We start from the raw sequence: 23,934 nt of genomic DNA on the forward strand, positions 1-23,934 counted from the left end.
TGGCTGGGGAAATTTTAGGAAGGTAGAATTTAATTATTCCAAATTATAGTCTGGACAGAGGTCCCGGGTTAACACCTCTATTGTCAGAATTGATTCAAGAATGAAAGTGAACCCAGTGGTATTGTAGGGGAGATATGATGCAGTTTAGTTCTTTTCACACAAATCCTAGCTCACATGCACAGGATTAAACTGATCACTGAATATGGGACGCTGAGTGAACATTTTCTCTCTTGGACTATTCAATGAGCCCTTGAATTTGAGGGACAAATGTTGTGGGGGGGGGGAGGGACATGGAGTGGAGGTAGTTGTTCCTTTTTCTGGACCTATTGAGAGAGGTGCATTAGGACTTGGAGCTGATGGGCATATCACTTACCATGATCAATTTCCTTTTACTGTAGTTTGAAGCTTCTATAGGATCACAGTGGGAACATCTGTGGACCTCAGTCCCTTCTGTCTTCTATTTCTTTGCTTGAGTAGAAATGATGACGTTTTACCTTGGATTGACTGTAAATATGGACAAAGCAAATGCTGATACCTTTGCACAGACCCAAACAGCTTCCACTTTGTTGCTACTCGTTTTCTCCAAAGCTTAAAATGGTCTGATTGCTTCACATAAATGTCACTTCCCTGCAATATAGGCAATTGCTAGAATAGCCTCTGGCTAGTGTCTGTCTAGCTCAAGACACCTTTCAAGGGGCAGCTCAGAGCAGGAAAGAGTTTCATGACTGAGCCCTTGTCAGAGAGGAATCACTGGGTTTGTTTTCAGTTTTTTTTCTAACCTCTGGGTAAAGCAAAAGCAAAAATACCATAAAGGAACTATAATAAGTCAGTTGGAGATGTCTTTGTAGCCTCTCTCTCCTCCCCAAATTGGAATGCGCCTAAGCTCCTTCTGGTCTACTTATTTCTGTTCCCTGCCAGCCCTTAGGAAAGATACTGAATAACTTCTAACAAACGTTATTTACGGGCTCAGAATTCCAGGAACATGTTTTTACAAATATTCTGTACACTTCATCCTGAGCCCTCCTGTCTGGCCCCTAAACATGTTAGGCCACAATGATCACATTTCCCTGGTTTCTACTTGAAGCCAGATCTAATTATCTTGTGTTGTTTCCACATGCACTGAGTGTGTGTGGGTGGGTGGGTGGGTGGAATAGGAGGAAGTGAGTTCTAGTCCTGCAGTTAACATGTTCCCAGTAGCAGTGCAGTATACCTGAAACTGCAAAATCCTAAATAGTCACAGGTTTGTTATGATATATACTCAAACATTTACTTTGATCTGTACTAGGGAATCTGTTCTCTATGCTGTAACTGTTCACAGCAAGTTCTGTGCTCAGGCTATGCAAGGAGTTTCTATAGGTGCAGTTAGTAGTAGAGCTGGGCAAAAATTTTGACCAAAACATTTTTTCAGTGAAAAATGCAAAGTTGGGTCACTTGAAACACTTCAGAAATGTGTCATTTTGCTGAATTGTTTCAGTTGCAAAACAAAAACCCAAACTAATTGAAATGTTTATTTTTGACATTTTAAATGTTTACTTTTTCCTATTCAAAATGCCCTTCCATTTTGAAATGTATTTTAATTTTATTTTTTACAAAATAAAAATGTTAAGAAATGCTCAATCTAAATGAACCATTTTGTTTCAGGTTGAGCAAAACCGTTTGTTTGATGCAAAATGATTTTTTCCCCAACTTTTCACTTTCCCCAAAATTTTTGAAAAATTACCATTTTCGTGTCCACCTGAAATGTGTAAGGTGTTGTTTGTTTTGTTTTTCCCAGAATTCCCAGTGAATTGAAAAATCCATTATTTGCACAGCTCTAATTAGTAGAGCTGTATGGGACATCAATAGAGAAGAGTAGAGAGGAGATATTTTACTCTAGAGACAGTTGTAGATAATATAAAAAACTGTTCCAATAATATAAGACCCAGACCAAAACCCTCACCCAAAATATGAACTAAACCTCAGTTGTTCTTAAAAGCTGAAAAAGCTGAACTTTTCTTTGTTGATGTTTCTGTTCTTTGCAGACCAAGTCAGAAGTGAAAGCACCAAATAACCTGAGAAAAGTGGCTTTTCTCTGGCCTCACTAGAAGCAGGAAGTGTTGGGAATCTTGAGAAATTTAATATCTCACATTTATAGTGCACCTTTCATCCTCTGCTATCCCAAAGTGCTTTACAAGCCATGCAGCTCTTGGGTCAAAGACAGCAGCTTTTTAACAGCATATATCAATACCAGTCAATAGATTAGGACAGAAAGGGAAGAACTTTATACAGTATCCAGTTCTCATCCATTCTCCCTGTTGAAGGAGAAGGCTCAGGTAGGGACCATCAAATTGTGGAGGTAAATGCGTGGTTTCACAGGTGGTGTCAGAGAGAGGGCTTTGGATTCTTCGACCATGGGATGTTGTTCCAGGAAGAAGGATTGCTATGGAGAGATGGGATCCACCTAAGGAAGAGAGGGAAGAGCATCTTCGCAGGCAGGCTTGCTAACCTAGTGAGGAGGGCTTTAAACGAGGTTCACTGGGGGATGGAGACCTAAGCCCTGAGGTAAGTGGGGAAATGGGATACCGGGAGGAAACACAAGGAGGAGGGTACAACAGGGGAGGCCTCCTGATTCATAGTGAGAAAGTAGGGCAATCAGCTAGTTATGTTAGGTGCCTATACACGAACACAAGAAGCCTAGGAAACAAGCAAAAATAATTGGAAGTCCTGGCACAGTCAAGGAACTATGATGTGACTGGAATAACAGAGACTTGGTGGGGTAACTCACATGACTGGAGCACTGTCATGGATGGGTATAAACTGTTCAGGAAGGACATGCCTGGGAGGAAAGGTAGAGGAGTTGCAATGTATGTGAGAGAGCAGCATGATTGCTCGGAGCTCCAGTATAAACTGGAGAAAAGCCTGTTGAGAGTCTTTGGGTTAAGTTTAGAAGCGAGAGCAACAAGGGTGATGTCGTGATGGGCATCTGCTATAGACCATCAGACCAAGAGGATGAGGTAGACAAGGCTTTCTTTGGACAACTAACAGAAGTTTCTAGATCACAGGCTCTGGTTCCATGAGGGACTTCAGTCACCCAGACATCTGCTGGGAGAGCAATACAGCAGTCCACAGACAATCCAGGAAGTTTTTGGAGAGTGTTGGGGACAACTTCCTGGTGCAAGTACTGGAGGAACCAACTAGGGGCCGTGACCTGCTGTTCAGAAATAGGGAAGAATTGGTTGGGGAAGTAGAAGTGGGTGGCAAACTGGGCAGCAGTAACCATGAGATGGTCGAGTTCAGGATCTGACAAAAGGAAGAAAGGAGAGCAGCAGAATATGGACCCTATACTTCAGAGAAGCAGACTTTGACTCCCTCAGGGAACTGATGGTCAGGATCCCCAGGGAGACTAATATGAGGGGGAAGGAGTCCAGGAGAGCTGGCTGTATTTTAAAGAAGGCTTATTGAGGGCATAAGAACAAACCATCCAATGTGCAGAAAAAATAGCAAACATGGCAGATGACCAGCTTAGCTTAACAGCGAAATCTTTGGTGAGCTTAAACATTAAAAGGAAACTTACAAGAAGTGGAAACTTGGACAGATGACTAGGGAGGAGTATAAAAATATTGCTCAAGCATGCAGGGGTGTAATCAGGAAGGCCAAAGCACAATTGGAGTTGCAGCTAGCAAGGGATGTGAAGGGTAACAAGAAGAGTTTCTACAGGTCAAGAAGAAGGTCAGGGAAAGTGTGAGACCCTTACCGAATGGGGGAGGCAACCTAGTGACAGTTGATGTGGAAAAAGCTGAAGTACTCAATGCTTTTTTAGCCTTGGTCTTCACAGACAAGGTCAGCTCCCAAACTGCTGCACTGGGCGGCAAAGTATGGACAGGAGGTGAGGAATCCTCAGTGGTGAAAGAATAGGTTAAGGACTATTTAAAAAAGCTGGACATGTACAAGTCCATGGGGCTGGATGCAATGTATCCGAGGGTGCTGAGGGATTTGGCTGATGTGCTTGCAGAGCCATTGGCCATTATTTTTGAAAACTCATGGCAATCAGGGGAGGTCCCAGACGACTGGAAAAAGACAAACGTAGTGCCCATCTTTAAAAAAGGGAAGAAGGAGAATCCAGGGAACTACAGACCGGTCAGCCTCACCTCAGTCCCTGGAAAAATCATGGAGCAAGTCCTCAAGGAATTCATTTTGAAGGACTTGGAGGAGAGGAAGGTGATCAGGAACAGTCAACATGGATTCAACAAGGGCAAGTCATGCCTGACCAACCTGATTGCCTTCTATGATGAGATAACTGGCTCTGTGGATATGGGGAAAGCGGTGGATGTGACAGTGCGGGGAGGGATAGCTCAGTGGTTTGAGCATTGGCCTGCTAAACCCAGGGTTGTGAGTTCAATCCTTGAGGGGGCCACTTAGGGATTTGGGCAAAATCAGTACTTTGTCCTGCTGGTGAAGGCAGGGGACTGGACTCAACTTGATAACCTTCAAGGTCCCTGCAAGTTCTAGGAGATAGGATATTTCCATTAATTAAAAAAATTATAATTTATATACCTTGACTTTAGCAAATCTTTTGATATGGTCTCCCACAGTATTCTTGCCAGCAAGTTAAAGAAGTATGGATTGGATGAATGGACTATAAGGTGGATAGAAAGCTGGCTAGATCGTCTGGCTCAATGGGTAGTGATCAATGGCTCAATGTCTAGTTGGCAGCTGGTATTAAGCAGAGGGCCCCAGGGGTAGGTCCTGGGGTCGGTTTTGTTCAACATGTTTATTAATGATCTAGATAATGGGATGGATTGCACCCTCAGCAAGTTTGCAGATGACACTAAGCTGGGGGGAGAGGTAGATACGCTGGAGAGTAGGGATAGGGTCCAGAGTGACCTAGACAAATTGGAGGATTGGCTAAAAAAAATCTGATGAGGTTCAACAAGGATGAGTGCAGAGGACATCCTGCACTTAGAATGGAAGAATCCCATGCACTGCTACAGGCTGGGGACCGACTGGCTAGCTGGCAGTTCTGCAGAAAAGGACCTGGGAATTACAGTGGACGAGAAACTGGATATAAGTCAACAGTGTGCCCTTGTTGCCAAGAAGGCTAATGGCATATTGGGCTGCATTAGTAGGAGCATTGCCAGCAGATCGAGGGAAGTGATTATTCCCCTCTATTTGGCACTGGTGAGGCCACGTCTGGAGTACTGTGTCCAGTTTTGGGCCCCCCACTACAGAAAAGATGTGAACAAATTGGAGAAAGTCCGGCAGAGGGAAACGGAAATTATTAGGGGGCTGGAGCACATGACATATGAGGCGAGGCTGAGGGAACTGGGCTTATTTAGACAGCAGAAGAGAAGAGTGAGGGGGGATTTGATAGCAGCCTTCAACTACCTGAAAGGGGGTTCCAAAGAGGATCGAGCTCGACTGTTCTCAGTGATGGCAGATGACAGAAAAAGAGGCAATGGTCTCAAGTTGCAGTGGGAGAGGTGTAGGTTGGATATTAGGAAAAACTATTTCACTATGAAGGTGATGAAGCACTGGAATGGGTTACCTAGGGAAGTGGTGGAATCTCCTTCGTTTGAGGTTTTTAAGACCCAGCTTGACAAAACCCTGTCTGGGACGATTTAGTTGGGGTTGGTCCTCCTTTGAGCAGGGGATTGGAATAGATGACCTCCTGAGATCTCTTCCAACCCCAATCTTCTATGATTCTATGAAACTGCAAGGCATGTTTTGGAAGGCAGAAGTTTGTAACCTGATATGGAATTTGGCCAGGATTCCAAGGTTAACATCTCCTCCCTTCCAATAAATATAATCAAATCCTTATTGACAATGCGTGTGTTAGAACTTCAGACTTACATTTAAACCCAAGGATGGCACAGCCTAGGCAGGGCCAGCTCCAGGCACCAGCCCACCAAGCTTGTGCTTGGGGTGGCACCTGGGAGGGGGACAGCACAGCGCTCCGGCCAAGAGCTGGGCCGCGACTGGGCTCACCGCCCTCCCCGCGGCGCTCTGGCCGCCGGGGAGAGCGGAGCCGCAGCGGGCTCACTGCCCTCCCCCTGCGCTCTGGCCGCCGGGGAGAGCGGAGTCCCGGCCGGGCTCGCTTCCCTTCCACTGGCGCTCTGGCCACCGGGGAGAGCGGAACCCCAGCCGGCTCTCCGCCGTCCCCCCAGCGCTCTGGCCGCCGGGGAGAGCGGAGTCCCGGCCGGGCTTGCCGCCCTCCCCCCGGTGCTCTGGGGGGGGGGGGGGGGCGGCGCCTGGCTTTTTTGCCTGGGGCGGCAAAAAAGCCAGAGCCGGCCCTGAGCCTAGGACAATTAGCTCAATACTGACTTAGATAGAAGAGTGCCACCGAGTTACTACGAGCATCACTTGCTGTAGTACACAGCCTTAGTGGTCTTCCATCCACATACTAACCCATCTCAGTCATGCTTGGCTTGGGCAGTCTGATGGGATCTCAGCAGAAGCTTCCATTACAAAACGGCAGGCCCCAGAGGTTGAGATAAATATCTAGGGTGATCTCCTGGCCTCACTGGAGTCAATGACAAAGTTCCCACTGAGTTCAATGGGGCCAAGATATCACCCCCGAACTTTAGAGTGCGTGTTATGACTCTATCATGCCCATCATGATTCCTGCACAGCAGTGCTCTTTGTGCAATCCTGAAGGAAGGCTCTCCCATGTGTGGAGTCTGAACACTGACAGAAAAGGTGGGAGCCCTTGACTTCAGAGAAGATTCCAAAGCTCTTGGAGTTGTTTACACTAGAGTCCTATCCAATAAAGATTCACTTAAAAAAGAGAGAGAACAAAAACAAATTATCCAGAGATGCTGGCTTGCACTTCCCAGTCACTCCCTCTTTGGTAATTAATCATCTTCCCCTTGGGGCCCCACAGACCAAATATGTTGCATTCCTCATTTGTTATTATTATTAGAAAAGAACTTGTTTTTTTGCATACCATTGTCAGAGTTCAAAGTGCCTTCGTGCTGAGGTGAGCGTGAGGGATGCATGTTTCATTCATCAGAAGATTTTGAAAAAAATTCTATTATGGGCTGGATTCTCCATCCAACCTCTTCTCAGACACAGTGGAGGGGGCAGCTGCAGGGAGCCAGCTGCAGCTGCCGGATCCCACACTGCCACTTCAGTGGCACTAAGTGGAATTAGTGGACCAGAGAATTTGGCTCTATTATCTGTGAATTACATTGTTGGAAGGAAGCATATCTAATTCTTGTAGCATTGAACCCCCTGTGAATCACTAGAATGATAGGGAGGGAGGGATCAAAAGGAATGGAATTTTAAACAAGGTGGTGGCTCGCCTTTATTGACTTCCTATTTGTGTGAATGAGGTAAATTTTAGGTCCTGTCTACCCTACCAAAAATCATATTTATAAACATGGTTATGGCCAGACTGTATTAGAACAAGATTTATCCTTTCCTCTTGGGCCAGAAAAAGCATGTTAGAGAACAAAGTTATAACCTGGGCACCTGATTCTCCTTAAGGCCCTTTATGCTGCTCTAGCAGTGTGAGTAATGTAAAGGGACCTTAGTGTAAATAAGAATCAGTCCCTAGCAGGGAGGGTGCAAGGATGTTTCGAGCCCTAGGCGAAACTTCCACCTTGCGCCCCTCCCCGTGCTGAGCCATGTGGCAGCTCTCCACCCTAAGGCGCCCCCCCGCGACAGCTCCTCCCCCCGCCCTGAGACACCCACCCCGCGGCAACTCCCCCCGGACCGGGAAGCCGTGTGGCAGCTCCCCGCCCCAGCTCACCTCTGCTCCGCCTCCTCCCCAAGCACGCCGTCGCCGCTCTACTTCTCCTGCCTCCCAGGCTTGTGGCGCCAATCAACTGTTTGGTGCCACAAGCCTGGGAGGGAGAGAAGCAGAATGGGGCAGCGTGCTCAGGGGAGGAGGCAGAGCAGAGGTGAGCTGGGGCGGGAAGATCCCCTGCGTGCCGCCCCCCCTTACTTGCTGCAGGTGGCCCTCCCTGCGGCCCCCTGCCCCAGCTCCCTCCACCTAAATGCCGACGACGACCGGGGTGGCTGAAGATCCGGCTGCCACGGTCGCCGCCGAAGGACCCGAAATGCTGCCCCCCAAATGCTAGTGCCCTAGGCGACCGCCTAGGTCGCCTAATGGGTTGCACTGGCCCTGGTCCCAAGGTGTCTATCAGGGTTAAATCTTGGTCCTCTAAGGCTCCACAATTTCCGAACATTGCCAGCTCTACTGGGAAATGTTTGTAAAACCCATCAATGGGCAAAGAAATATAGAAGATGAGGGTGTATAGATTTACCTTCCATTATATGGCAACAAAATGGCAGATGAAATTCAATGTTGATCAATGCAAAGTAATACACATTGGAAAACATAATCCCAATGATTCGTATAAAATTATGGGGTCTAAATTAGCTGTTACCACTCAAGAAAGAGATATTGGAGTCATAGTGGATAGTTCCCTGAAAACATCCACTTAATATGCAGCGGCAGTCAAAAAAGCAAACAGAATGTTAGGAACCATTAAGAAAGGGATAGATAATAAAACAGAAAATATCATAATGGCCCTATCTAAATCCATGGTACGCCCACATTTTGAATACTGCATTGTCTGCAGTTCTGGTCTCTCCATCTCAAAAAAGATATATTGGAATTGGAAAAGGTACAGAAAAGGGCAACAACAATGCTTAGGGGTATGGAACAGCTGCCATATGAGGAGAGATTAATAAGACTGGGACTTTTCAGTTTGGAAAAGAGACGACTAAGGGGGGATATGTCAGAGGTCTATAAAATCTTGACTGGTGTGGAGAAAGTAAGGAAGTGTTATTTACTCCTTCTCATAACACAAGAACTAGGGGGTTCACCAAATAAAATTAATAGGAAGCAGATTTAAAACAAGCAAAAGGAAGTATTTCTTCACACAATGCACAGTCAACCTGTGGAACTCTTTGCCAGAGGATGTTATAGAAGCCAGGACTATAATATGGTTCAAAAAAGAAGTAGATAAGTTCATGTAGGATAGGTCCATCAATGGCTATTAGCCAGGATGAGCAGGGATGGTGTCCCTAGCCTCCATTTGTCAGAAGCTGGGAATGGGCAATAGGGGATGGATCACTTGATGATTACCTGTTCTGTTCATTCCCTCTGAAGCACCTGGCATTGGCCACTATTAGAAGACAGGATACTGAGGTAGATGGGCCATTGCTCTGACCCAGTATGTTCTTATATAATCTAGACACTACTAATTTTTTCCCCTTTTGAAGCAACTGCAACAAGACTTTAGTAGTTGATGTAAACCAACTATCCCATGATCTGGCAGGACTGTAATGATTAACAGAAATCTATTGCCCAGGGGACAAAAGAAGAGCCTGATCCAAAGCCCATGGCAAGGGTCTCATTGACTTCAATGTGCGTTGGGTCAGATTCCAAGTGTGTGTTGGAGCTGGGATTAGAACTCAAGCTCTTGACTCCCAGCCCTATGCTCTGTCCACTAGATCACACAGTTTCAGATGTTTGGTGCATAAATAATGTACAGACATAATTGTGTGCACTCTGGCCCTCTCTGAAATGGCTCCAACATTGATCAGGTTATAGTTTTCCCACATGCTGGTGGTTGGCCTGAAGTGTCACTACAAGTGAGAGTTTTCAAAGCTCCTGCTTTAGTGCCAATAACAAAGGCCTTTTTCTGGCAGTAAAGGTCATTAATTCTATTGCTCCTGATGGACGTACGCAGTTTTGATTACAACTCAGATAGCTTTAGGCATGAGGCCAATAAATTAGCACCTGACTATTGAATTGTTTGTTTGAAAAGTGTGAATTGGGAGTGCTTTGTTCCAGGTGGGCCTTGAGTGGGCCTGACTGGTATATAAGGGCAGTCAGCAGCGAACCAGCTGAGCAGCGAACAGCAGAGGCTAACAGAGGGAGTTTGCCTGGGAGTTCGCTTGGGGAGAGCTCACTGAGGCTTTCATCTGCAGGTTTCTCTGAGTAGTTCCTGCAACAGTTGAGGAAGCTCTTAAGAGGACGGTGATATGGAAGGTGAGCGATCAGCTGTTGTAACCTGCACAGGTTGTGCCATGTTTGTCTTTCTTCCACAGGACAGAAGCAACTTTGTCTGTACAAAGTGCAAGCTGGTCTCCATATTGGAAGAGAAGGTTCGAGGGCTGGAGAAACAAGTATCAACTCTGCATTGCATAAGGGAAAATGAAGATTTCCTGGACAGACGTCAGGAGATGCTTCTACGGTCACAATGTTCTGAAGATTCAGAGCAGGCGCAGCAGGGACAGAAGGATTGTGAAGATGTTTGGCAGCATGTGACCTCCAGAAGGAGAAAGAGGAGTGTCCATGCACCAGCAATGGAGATACAGGTGAGCAATCGTTTCCATGTTCTCTCTACAGGTACTAATGTGGATAGTGGACTAGATGACCCATCTGAGGGAAGGGAGCAGAAGGAGACTCCACTGATTGGAAGGCAAAAGATGCACTGTCCTAGGGATGCGGGTTCCACGACCACCACTCCCAAGAGGAGGAGGAGGGTGGTGGTGGTCGGGGACCCCCTCCTCAGGGGGACTGAGTCACCTATCTGCCGTCCCGACCGGGAAAACCGAGAGGTCTGCTGCTTGCCAGGAGCTAGGATACACAATGTGACGGAGAGACTGCCGAGACTCATCAAGCCCTCAGATAGCTACCCCTTCCTGCTTCTCCACGTGGGTACCAATGATACTGCCAAGAATGACCTTGAGCGGATCACTGCAGACTATGTGGCTCTGGGAAGAAGGATAAAGGAGTTAGAGGCGCAAGTAGTGTTCTTGTCCATCCTCCCTGTGCAAGGAAAAGGCCTGGGTAGAGACCGTTGAATCGTGGAAGTCAATGAATGGCTACGTAGGTGGTGTCGGAGAGAAGGCTTTGGATTCTTCGACCATGGTGTGGCGTTCCAAGAAGGAGGAGTGCTAGGCAGAGACGGGCTCCACCTAACGAAGAGAGGGAAGAGCATCTTCGCCAGCAGGCTGGCTAACCTAGTGAGGAGGGCTTTAAACTAGGTTCACCAGGGGAAGGAGACCAAAGCCCTGAGGTAAGTGGGGAAGTGGGATACCAGGAGGAAGCACGAGCAGGAGAGCACAAGAGGGGAGGACTCCTGCTTTATACTGGGAAAGCAGGATGATCAGCGAGTTATTTTAAGTGCCTATACACAAATGCAAGAAGCCTGGGAAACAAGCAGGGAGAACTGGAAGTCCTGGCACAGTCAGGGAACTATGATGTGATTGGAATAACAGAGACTTGGTGGGATAACTCATGACTGGAGTACTGTCATGGATGGATATAAACTGTTCAGGAAGGACAGGCAGGGCAGAAAAGGTGGGGGGAGTTGCATTGTATGTAAGAGAGGAGTATGACTGCTCAGAGCTCCAGTATGAAACTGCAGAAAAACCTGAGAGTCTCTGGATAAAGTTGAGAAGTGTGAGCAACAAGGGTGATGTCATGGTTGGAGTCTGCTATAGACCACCAGACCAGGGGGATGAGGTGGACGAGGCTTTCTTCTGGCAACTAGTAGAAGTTGCTAGATCGCAGGCCCTGGTTCTCATGGGAGACTTTAATCCCCTGATATCTGCTGGGAGAGCAATACAGCGGTGCACAGACAATCCAGGAAGTTTTTGGAAAGTGTAGGGGACAATTTCCTGGTGCAAGTGCTGGAGGAACCAACTAGGGGCTGTGCTCCTCTAACCTGCTGTTCACAAACAGGGAAGAATTAGTAGGGGAAGCAAAAGTGGATGGGAACCTGGGAAGCAGTGACCATGAGATGGTCGAGTTCAGGATCCTGACACAAGGAAGAAAGGAAAGCAGCAGAATACGGATCCTGGACTTCAGAAAAGCAGACTTTGACTCCCTCAGGGAACAGAGGGGCAGGATCCCCTGGTAGAATAACATGAAGGGCAAAGGGGTCCAGGAGAGCTGGCTGTATTTTAAAGAATCCTTATTGCGGTTGCAGGAACAAACCATCCCGATATGTAGAAAGAATAGTAAATATGGCAGGCGACCAGCTTGGCTAAACAGTGAAATCCTTGCTGATCTTAAACGCAAAAAAAGAAGCTTACAAGAAGTGGAAGATTGGACAAATGACCAGGGAGGAGTATAAAAATATTGCTCGGGCATGCAGGAGTGAAATCAGGAAGGCCAAATCACACTTGGAGTTGCAGCTAGCAAGAGATGTTAAGAGTAACAAGAAGGGTTTCTTCAGGTATGTTAGCAACAAGAAGAAAGTCAAGGAAAGTGTGGGCCCCTTACTGAATGAGGGAGGCAACCTAGTGACCGAGGATGTGGAAAAAGCTAATGTACTCAATGCTTTTTTTGCCTCTGTCTTCACGAACAAGGTCAGCTCCCAGACTGCTGCACTGGGCAGCACAATATGGGGAGAAGGTGACCAGCCCTCTGGAGAAAGAAGTGGTTCGGGACTATTTAGAAAAACTGGACGTGCACAAGTCCATGGGGCCGGATGCGCTGCATCCGAGGGTGCTAAAGGAGTTTGCGGATGAGATTGCAGAGCCATTAGCCATTATTTTTGAAAACTCATGACGATCGGAGGAAGTCTCGGATGACTGGAAAAAGGCTAATGTAGTGCCCATCTTTTAAAAAGGGAAGAAGGAGGATCCGGGGAACTACAGGCCAGTCAGCCTCACCTCAGTCCCTGGAAAAATCATGGAGCAGGTCCTCAAGGAATCAATTATGAAACACTTAGAGGAGAGGAAAGTGATCAGGAACAGTCAGCATGGATTCACCAAGGGGAAGTCGTGCCTGACTAACCTAATTGCCTTCTGTGATGAGATAACTGGCTCTGTGGATGAGGGGAAAGCAGTGGATGTGTTATTCCTTGACTTTAGCAAAGCTTTTGATACGGTCTCCCACAGTATTCTTGCCGCCAAGTTAAAGAAGTCTGGGCTGGATGAATGGACTGTAAGGTGGATAGAAAGCTGGCTAGATCATCGGGCTCAATGGGTAGTGATCAATGGCTCCATGTCTAGTTGGCAGCCGGTTTCAAGCGGAATGCCCCAAGGGTCGGTCCTGGGGCCGGTTTTGTTTAATATCTTTATTAATGATCTGGAGGATGGTGTGGACTGCACTCTCAGCAAGTTTGCAGATGACACTAAACTAGGAGGCGTGGTAGATATGCTAGAGGGTAGGGATTGGATACAGAGGGACCTAGACAAATTAGAGGATTGGGCCAAAAAAAACCTGATGAGGTTCAACAAGGACAAGTGTAGAGTCCTGCATTTAGGACGGAAGAATCCCATGCACTGCTACAGACTAGGGACCGAATGGCTAGGTAGCAGTTCTGCAGAGAAGGACCTAGGGGTCACAGTGGACGAGAAGCTGGATATGAGTCAACAGTGTGCTCTTGTTGCCAAGAAGGCTAACGGCATTTTGGGCTGTATAAGTAGGGGCATTGCCAGCAGATCGAGGAACGTGATCGTTCCCCTTTATTCGACATTGGTGAGGCCTCATCTAGAATACTGTGTCCAGTTTTGGGCCCCACACTAAAAGAAGGATGTGGAAAAATTGGAAAGAGTCCAGCAGAGGGCAACAAAAATGATTAGGGGTCTGGAGCACATGACTTATGAGGAGAGGCTGAGGGAACTGGGATTGTTTAGTCTCCAGAAGAGAAGAATGAGGGGGGATTTGATAGCAGCCTTCAACTACCTGAAGAGGAGTTCCAAAGAGGATGGAGCTCAACTGTTCTCAGTGGTAGCAGATGACAGAACAAGGAGCAATGGTCTCAAGTTGCAGTGTGGGAGGTCCAGATTGGATATTAGGAAACACTATTTCACTAGGAGGGTGGTGAAGCACTGGACTGCGTTACCTAGGGAGGTGGTGGAGTCTCCTTCCTTGGAGATTTTTAAGGCCCGGCTTGACAAAGCCCTGGCTGGGATGATTTAGTTGGGAATTGGTCCTGCTTTGAGCAGGGGGTTGGACTAGATGACCTTTTGAGGTCCCTTCCAACCCTGATGTCAGAAAAAAACAGAGTTCTCACTATTTGTTTAGGTATAGCAAGTCAGATGCTTTATTAACTCTCACAATTGCGCAGAGGGAGAGAGCTAAGCAGGTCTCTCAATAGGTAAACAATTACAGCAAGCATTTATACCTTTTGTTACAGACAATAATGAGCAACAGTTGCATTTTGTTTAATACATAGGCCATCTTGATATCTCATTTCCTCACTTGTTTTGACTCTTGCCAACATACAATATTTTCTATACCTTATCTACACAAGGTCTTCTACACCTTATCTATACCAGGTCATAATGACTTCTTACACAGTTCTTTCTCACCCGCCTCACACAATCCTCGCTTCTACAAATCTCGCGTTATCAGGGTTACAGTTAGCCTGACTCTTGCTAACGAACTGTCATGTATTGCATCCCCTTCCTGTCCGTTCTTTCTCTGCTTCCACACTGATATTCTATGATTCTATGAATTGAACTCCTGCAATGCCACCCTACTCAAGGACAAACTCATTCTTGAATGGTTATTTATTGTGATTGCTGTTTAGGGGCTGGAGGGCATGTATAGGTATATTTCTACCCTTTGCTCTATGGAATCAGACTTGATCCTGGGTTGGTAACTGTCTTGCCCTCTTTTGATGGCTTGAAAAGAAGCGATACTCTCTGATGCTGCTGACAGACTTCTTTCTTCATATCAAGTGGTAGAGGCCTGTCGTTTTGGAGCAAAAGGGTATCCCAATAAGTTCTGTTTCCCATACCACAGTTTACAATTCTGGTGTTTGTGTGACTATGCAGCCACAAATCATTAGGAAGGAACAATTATGGTCAGAAGCTGAAGGTGATTTTGTTACTATGCTCCCTGAACACAGAGCACTAAACTCATCTCTGGTACAATTCCCTTAAAATCAAAGGGTTTACACCAGAAATTAATTTGGACAAGACTCTCCTCATTATGTAGTGCTCATGTTCTCAGGTTTATCAGCAAGTACAGTAATACCCAGATCTAGACACAGTGAGAAGAATGATCAATGGAGCAATAAAGCAGCTTGAGTAAATAAGGTACTTAGGTTTGCATTGAAGAGTGTCCTAGTAATGCTGAATTTTTCTGTTCTGTATTGACCAGGGTGAAAGGTGACAGAAATCATGGTGAACTGTTTGCCATTTTCATCGACAAATTTTAAGGGAGTATCCAGGGCCCCACAGCTCCTGGCTTCACACTCTGAAAGGCCCCAGGATAACAGTCTACCTGCTGGAACACAACATCACATCATCAATCCTGGCTCCTGACAACCTTCATCCAGCTCTGGTCATGTAGGCTGTGTGCTTTGACAAGAGCTGGGAAGCTGAAGAAGTGATCTGTGTACCAGGACACATTCAGACCGTGTTGGGTAGTGTTCTTTATTTTGGACCGTAAATAACAATTTGCACTTGTGTAGCATCTTCCACTCGAGGAGCTACAGCAACTTTAGAAATATTTAATTAAGTCTCATAAACCCTCGTTTGTGTGGTAGGAATTATCCTCATTTTTCAGATGGAGAAATTGAGGCACAGATAGTTAAATCACTTGCTTAAGGTCTCAGTCCATGACAGAGTCAAGGCTAGAACCAGTATCTCCTGATGCCCAATGCTGTGATTTAGCTTTTAAGTCCATTCTCCTCTCTCATGCATGCTGTGGTTTATAAAATACATAAAGAGAGAGGCTCTCTGGCCCAAAGCACATATGGTCTAACTCAAGCAAATGCAATATGTGGGATAAGAATTCAGGGCCACAAATATCACTGGTGATATTGAAGGCTTCACAAAAGCAGTGAGTTTTGAGGAAGGATTTGAATGGAGAAAAGGAGGGGAACTAATGTCTAGGAAGTGGGAAGCTTATTCCAGGTATAGGGGTGGCATTAAAAAAGGCACAAAACTAATGGCTTTGCCTACGTTTTAAATGCAGCAGCTGTGCTTCAGTGGAGCCACTACCTACACTGACAGGAGGGGTCCTCCCATTGCTGTTGTAGTTAATCCACGTCCCCAAGAGGTGTCAAGTAGATCAACAGAATAATTCTTCTATCCACCTAGCACTGTCTATGCAGGGACTTAACTACGTCATTCAGGGGTGTGGATTTTTCCCTGAACAATGTAGCTTGGTCAATCTCATTTTCTAGTATAGACCAGCCCTGAGAATGGGAGAAGGGAACACAAGGGAAAGTCAGGAGATAGGGTTGAATGGGACTTAAACACATGCTTAAAGTTCTGCATGTGCCTAAATGCTTTGCTGAATCAAGGCCATAAATAGGATCCGATATCTTGCATAGATTTCCTTTTCTGTACACCTCTGTGAGAACTGTATCATTAGATAACAGTGAAAGGACACAGCTCAGCCTCTCCAAGAAACAAGGTGTAAAGACTCTTATTACACAACTGAGATGCCCTTGTCATTTGGCAGATGTCTCAATTCAACCATAAGCAAAGTCCTAGTATGCTTTTCCCAACACTTTTTAAATTTTGCAGCTCCAACTTCACTGGCTCCTAAACTGGAAAAAAAATTGCTCTATTTGCTGATGGAAAGAGACACAGACACAAATAAAACACATTCCAGTGTCACTGACTAACAAGGTGAGTCTGCTTTATATACTCAGGCCTACAAGCTACATACACTAATCCAAAGGCTAAAATAATTCCTAAGAGACTGTGCAGCTATTCCTGTGTATACAACATGCTCCAGAACCTCTCCTGTAAACTTAATCTGCTGCAACAAATCAAGGTAATCTTGTGAGCCCCCAAGACAATTGAGATTTTTTTCTGCTGACTTGCCTGGCTTTGTAGATACTTAGCTCTGAGTTACAGGAGATTTAAATCAAACCTGCTAACCCACTGATCTTGATAACCTTTGGAAAAATTTGAGCTAGCTCAAGAAATGTCAGACCTCCCTCCAGATGTCAATGGGAAATGCACATGTAGGTCAACGAGATGATCTGTCCCTTGCTCCCCACTCGGCTACAGAAACTGTGGGGGCAGAAGGTACACTACTGGGGGAGAATGGTTACTGCAGAAGTGGCTGAATTTTAGTGGTGTATGGTTGATACAAAGTAGGTCAAATTCAGATTTGGTAGTAAGTTGGGGGAACTCCATGGAAGCCAATGGAATCCTGCCAGTGATGAACTGGCTCAGGAGTTTTAAATCCCTTTGGAACCTTTCTGGTTTGGCCATCTTTGTTCAAGAGGAGGAAAGCTTGTGTCCATACTGTGAATAAAGAAGGCAAGAAAGAAAGATTCTGTCTCACTCATTTCTCTCCCAACAGGAAAATCATCCTGCTGCAAAGTCACAACTTTTCATTTGCACAATTAGCGCAGCATATAGCTACTATGGTGACGGATAGTTGGCTAGGAAAACCAGAAGAGCGCGATGAAGCAACACACAAATTCTCATTGTGTCACTTATCAGATTGACAGGCAAACTTCAAAGAGAAGGTTCCGGGGGTTTTGTGACTTAGCAGCACCCATTTGCCCTACCTGAGAACAGGTGTGTCTTTGTTCACAGTACTTGCTTGTTGCTGACTTTTATCTCTTTCTCTTTACTGTCATTTTCTCCTTGCCAACAAGTTCCCTGCCCTACACCTTGCATTACATTGCATAAATAGCTAGGTGTGTTCTGAGTGGCTTTCACCTTCCTCTGAAACATAAGGCAATGTGCACTGGAGGTGGCATGCTGTACTTGATGGGGTCTCAAATGGTCAGAGCTCTCCCTTCAATCTCAAGTCTCCTTTGGCACTTTGCCATAACAAAAAACAGTGACCACACATATACAGCCATCATGGTCATTAGTGGGGATTAAACCAGGGACCCCTTTCAGCACCAAAAGTCAAGCCCTTACCACCTGCTGTAAAGGAGACCTTACTGAAGTAGAAGTTACAGGCTGCAGATGATTTGCTAGGACCATTCATAGGGGGGCAGGAGGGGGCTTAATCACATGCACCAAATCAGTATATTAAGTGTGCTTGCCTGGAGGATTGGGCATGAAATTGACGCATGCTCCCTTAGTTGGTTTCCACTTGTGGTATGTGAAATGCTGATCATGCTGTGTACTGTAGGTTCCAACCCACTGCCAAGCAGCCTAGGAGCATTTGCCTGAGATATTTCTGTAAAGGGCACACTCAAAACAGGGAGTCTTTTCCTGCAAGTTCCATGGAGATGAGGTGCATGAGCAGCACCCAAGCGACATGTTATTGTTTTCACTCATTAGTTATTATTTGATCATTTATTGCTTCTTAGTATTTGACCCACAATTACAAGAAGACAATGTCCCTGCCCCAAAGAGCTCCCAATCGGAGGGCCTCAACCTGCAAACACCATTTTCCAGGGACAAATAGTTCTCTTGAAGCCGAGATGAATGTGTAGCATGAGAACCCATGTCTAGATCTTCCTTGGAGGTTTTTAAGGCCCGGCTTGACAAAGCCCTGGCTGGGATGATTTAGTTGGGAATTGGTCCTGCTTTGAGCAGCGGGTTGGACTAGATGACCTCTTGAGGTCCCTTCCAACCCTGATATTCTATGATAGACAAATGGGTCAGGAGAACAGCAGGGAATGCATGAAGCAAAGTCTTTGTTGAAGTTTGGCACATATCTTGCAGTGCCAGACATTTTTTTGATGAGATTACAAAATAACCTAGGTGTAGAGAAAGGGGTGTAGTGGGTATAATACTTTTACTGGAGATTCTGTTTCTCAGATGAGATGTAAACTGTGATCTAGGTCATTAAATTTTCTGGCCATTAAAGATCTGATGGCCCTTTTCATAAAAATAGGGCTGTTAACATTGGGGCCTAAGGCCACAGCCATCAACTCATACAGTTACATTCTGCTTCCCTAAATTTCCCTGCAGTTTCAGTTGGACCTTCATCTTCACTTCCTGCCCTAAACTGTTGTTTGGAGTTGCTTCAACAGCCACCACGGCTGCATTTCAATAGTACAAAAAATGATGCTGTACTCTAACTGTAGAATTTGGAAAGTGCTTTGGGATCTTACTGCTTGTTCGGGAGATTGGTGTTTGTAAAATCTTAAACTGTATTAGGCACAAGGGGGGTTGTTAAGACTGATCTGGCTAATGTGTAAGTGTCCTGCTGCCCTCTCCTGGCTTGAATGAGAACAACTCGACTGATATTAGATCCTGACAGTGGTTAGAGCTAGCCAATTGATTCAAATGATGGAGGCCTATGGTTTGGAGTCAGAGGGTCTGTGCACTGTCCCCGCAGTCACTGACGTTCTGAGCAGGGCCGACGAGAGGGGCGAGAAACCGGTACAAATTACTGGGACCCGGCGGTCCGGAAGGAGGCCCGGGGCCCGGCTTCCTGTCTCCCGCCCCCCATCACCTTGCTGGGGCCCAGCGGTCTGGAAGGGTGCCCGGGGCCTGGTTTCCCCCTGTCGGCCCTGTTTAGCCGTTCCGCCCTTGCTGAGGGGCCCGAAAAAAATTTTCACTGGGGCCCAAACCCGCTCTAGGCGGCCCTGGTTCTGAGTGGCTGTGGAGTGCAGCACAGTGACAATCACGAAGGCCCACAGTGGCCACTGATATGGTACTGTCCAAAGTACCATGGGAGGAAATGGTAGGGCACAAACAGCGATCAGGGATGGTCTAGCTGTATTGCACCATGTGTCAGTGCACAAGACCCTTCCAGCCCTATTAATGTAATGGCTGTTTGTTCCCAACATAGAGCTAGCATGGCTCCTTGTGCTGGGCCTTTGCTTAGTATGAAGAGAGATTTTTGGAGTCATGCCCCAACCTTGCTATAAGGTACATGCAGGATTGGGGCCTTGCTGACGCAAGGAATAATGTTCTTGATAGATTCTGAGTCATAATCTATTGCCCAAGTCTTTATGGCTCTGCAAATTCCCTTGCTTGTTCTAGTGTATGTTTGCCTGTATTTGCTACAGAAGAGGTTAATGGTATGGAGGCAACTGGTGGGTCAGAGTGGGGTGGTAGCTGCAAGGTGGAAGGGGTTAATGGTTTGATGACCCTGGTGAGCAGGGGGGTGTGACTGTGCAGAGGGGGTTAATGGGGTGGTGGACCCGGGGGGTGGGCTGGGAGATGGGACAAAAGGGGCTAATGTGTGGTGGCCCCAGCAGGCAGTGAGGGGTGATGGCATGGAAGGAGTTAATGGGGCAATGGCCCCTGCAGGCAGTGGGGGGAGGATGGGGCGAAAGAGGTTAATGGGAAGGTGACCCAAGCAGGCAGCAGGGGTGATGGGGAGAAGTGGTTAATGGGCTGGTGGCCCTGGCAGGCAGTGGGGGCGGAGCTGTCTCCCAACCACCGGACTGTACATGTGCCAAAAATCCATCTCTCTACTTGGGGTTACCCTGTGATCCGCACTCCCAGCACTCGGACCTTCCCCACCCCCTTTTCCTAAAGGGTTATGATTTGTGCTCTCTGAGCTAATAGTGGCTACTCTTTGATCAAATGCACTTTTTCCCAGCAGCTTTCCCTCTGTTATCACAGGCATTAGGGTTGCATCTTGATTTAAAGAGACCCAGTTACTTTCCAAAAGCTTATCAGGACTAGCGTACTGAAAAACTCGGACCTGGATTGGGGTATCCTCCGTCACCCCTTTCTCTGTCCCGAAGAGGTCAGCTGTGTGACTGCTCCCCTCTAGGAGATAAGTTACACAGTTTCCTTTCAAAACCTGAGTCACAGGCTGAGTGCCTGGGTGCACAGATGCTGAATCAGTCATTCTGTCCTGGGCATCCTCTCCTATGTGATCATTGTGGAGACATTCCTGTACTCCCACTATTCCTTCCCCAAAAACAACAAGGAGTCTGGTGGCACCTTAAAGACTAACAGATTTATTTGGGCATAAGTTTTCGTGGGTAAAAACCTCACTTCTTCGGATGCATAGAGTGAAAGTTACAGATACAGACATTATATACTGACACAGGGAGAGCAGGGAGTTACTTCGCAAGTGGAGAACCAGTGTTGACAGGGCCAATTCAATCAGGGTGGATGTAGTCCACTCCCAACAATAGATGAGGAGGTGTCAATTCCAGGAGAGGAAAAGCTGCTTCTGTAATGAGCCAGCCACTCCCAGTCCCTATTCAAGCCCAGATTAATGGTGTTAAATTTGCAAATGAATTTTAGTTCTGATGTTTCTCTTTGAAGTCTGTTTCTGAAGTTTTTTTGTTCAATGATAGTGACTTTTAAATCTGTAATAGAATGACCAGGGAGATTGAAGTGAATTCCTTCCCCAGTTTCCTCCTCTGGGCCTGTATGTTCTCTAGAGTAGGGTCTGTCCCCTGTTCAGCTGTGAAGGGCTCACAGCTAACAGCCTGGACAGTTGTCTCACTGACAGGCACTATACCCTCCTCCCTTCCTGAGGTGCTGTTGCCTTCAGCTACAGTGCAGGAGCTGGTCTCAACCACCCTCAGACCTGGAAGCATGCTGGTTCCCCCTCGTGCATAGGAATCAAGAAGACTCTCTCCCATTGCTTCAGAAGTTCCTGGGACTTTAACCTTTCCCCCTGGGATCCCAGCAGAATGCTCCTTCTTGCTGCAGGCCAACACCTTAACAGCCTGAGCTACACAGAAAAAATAATTGTCAATTAGTATGAAAATGGGATTATCGTCCACCACACCTGCTGTCAATAAACTTTCTAACCCCCCAAATTTCTATGTGTTTTCGCCAAAGGCACATGAATCCTGTAACCTCCTTCTAATAAAAGCTCTGCCATCTGTCCTGGCAGTATGTCACCTTCCTGAATTATACTCCACTTGACCACAGAAATCTCTGCACCTGCATGTTCCCACCCAAAGTATTCCCTGCCATTAATCCTGACAGCCTTTACGTGTTTCCTCTCTGGCTCTGCAGAGGCTAATCTAGGGTGACCAGATGTCCCGATTTTATAGGGACAGTCCTGATTTTTGTTTTTGTTTTTCTTATAGAGGCTCCTATTACCTCCCACACCCTGTCCCAATTTTTCATATTTGCTGTCTGGTCACCCTAGGCTAATCTTACAAAACCAATAGGATATGTTTCAATCGCCTTGGAGTTTTCTGTGTTGAGGACAGTAGAACTGTCATGAGCTATTGGTTGCCTGCTTCCTCCTAGTACAGAGCATCTATTCCTCAGGTGATCAGTGGAATTACAATGATAGCACCTTTTGGGCTCTTCTGTTTTCATAGGAGATTTGGGACAGGGAGTAGCAGGGCCGGCTTTAGCAAGAGCGGGGCCCGATTCCTGGGGGCGTGGCTTGCCGCAAGCCCCGCCCCCAGGAATCGGGCTGCGCTCTGGCCGGAGCTCCAGCCGGGGTTGTGGAGCTTGGGTCTGGCCCGGAGCCACTCAGGAGCTGAGCCGGCGGGCCGGGCCCGAGCCGAACCGGACCTGAGCCGGGCCGGGGGGCCGGACACGGGCCGGACCCGAGCCAGGCCGGGGGGCTGGGCCCGAGCCGAGCCAAGCCGCGGGGGCCGGGCCGGGCCCGAACTGAGTTGCGGGGGCCGGGCCCGGCCCGAACCAAGGGAGCCGGGCCGGGCCGGAGCCGAGCCGAGCTGTGGGGGCCGGGACGGAGCTGAGCCGAGCGGGCCGGGCCGGCGCGCTCGGCCAGAACCGGGGCCGGCGCCCCGGGGCCGGAGCTGCTGGGGCCAGAGGTGCTCGGCCGGGACCGGACTGGGCCGCGCTGCGCCTCCCCGGAGCGCTTCTCACGTCCCCCTCCCACACCCCTGACTCAGCTTACCAGGTGCTGCCTGCCCACCCCTGCTTCTTTTTAGACTTCCCGCGAACCTCTGATTCACGGGAAGCAGGGGCGGGGGAGGAGCAGGGGGCGGAGCGTGCAGGGGAGGGGAGGAGGGGGAAGTGAGCTGGGGGTGGGGTGGAGAGCTGTGGTGCGGGGCCCTCTTAGCGCGGGGCCCAATTCAGCCGAATCGGCTGAATCGGCCTAAAGCCAGCCCTGGGGAGTAAAGAGGAACGGTTTGGGGGAGGTGAGTGTCCAGACTCCCAGCCACCCTCTTTCTCGAAGGAGTAAAACAGAATCCTGCTTCCCACTAGGTTTAAACCTCGCTTTATGTGGTTTATGCACAATAGATGCCTGTATGTGCTCAATGGCATCATCTAGAGAAGCCATCTCATCCACAGTTTTCACATTTTTATCCCATAGACACTGTTTCACATCATCTTTACATATGCTTAGGAAATGTTCCTGAGCAACCAGGTCAAATAGTCCTTCAAAGCTTATAACCCCTTTTCCCCTCATCAACTTTCCCATCAAATCTTTCATCTTGTTTACATATTCCCGTTACTCATGTCAGCACCCCCTTAAAATTTCTAAATTTTACTCTATATGTTTCAGGGTAATCTGAAATTGCTTCAAAACCATTTATTTGAATTTACAATAATCTTAAGCATCCTCAATTGGCATTTCATTGAATATGTAACCCTTCTGCCAGGCCAAGTTGATAGCAGCAAGGGCCGGGTTCAGTACATAGGGGTCCCTTCCCAACAGCGTGACACAGAACCAGCTCGAGCCCCCACCCAGTGACCTGGGAAAATCTTACACAAACCCCTAGGCGCCTCGAAGAGGCAATATTTCCCCTCTCGCAAGCACAGAGCCTCGGTGTAGCAGAAAATGTTTAATAACATGAGGTAAACGACATAGCATTAAATTGGGAAAACACCACAACTAGAGTTCATAGACCAAACCATGAGCGAAGACCCACCCCAGCAAATTGGGCCGTGTCCTCTCCCGTTGGTTCTTGAAACCCGCGACCCAAGAATCACCAAAGTCCCAAAAGTCCACCGATCCCAAAGTCTCTTGGGTCCAGCAACCCAAGAATCACAAAAGTCCCAAAAGTCCGACAACCCCCCAAAGTCTCTGTCCCTGATCAGTGCAGCCCCAGAGTTCAAAAGGGGGGGGGTGAGCAGGGTGTTAAGGGGCACCTTACGTGATCCGAGGCCAACCCGGCTGCTTCTCCGTGGGGTTCCACCGCAGCCTTACCACGAACTGCTCCACTCCACCCACAGTCCTACTCCTGCCGT

This window comes from Malaclemys terrapin, chromosome 7, assembly GCF_027887155.1.
Source record: "Malaclemys terrapin pileata isolate rMalTer1 chromosome 7, rMalTer1.hap1, whole genome shotgun sequence".
Classification (NCBI taxonomy): domain Eukaryota; kingdom Metazoa; phylum Chordata; order Testudines; family Emydidae; genus Malaclemys; species Malaclemys terrapin.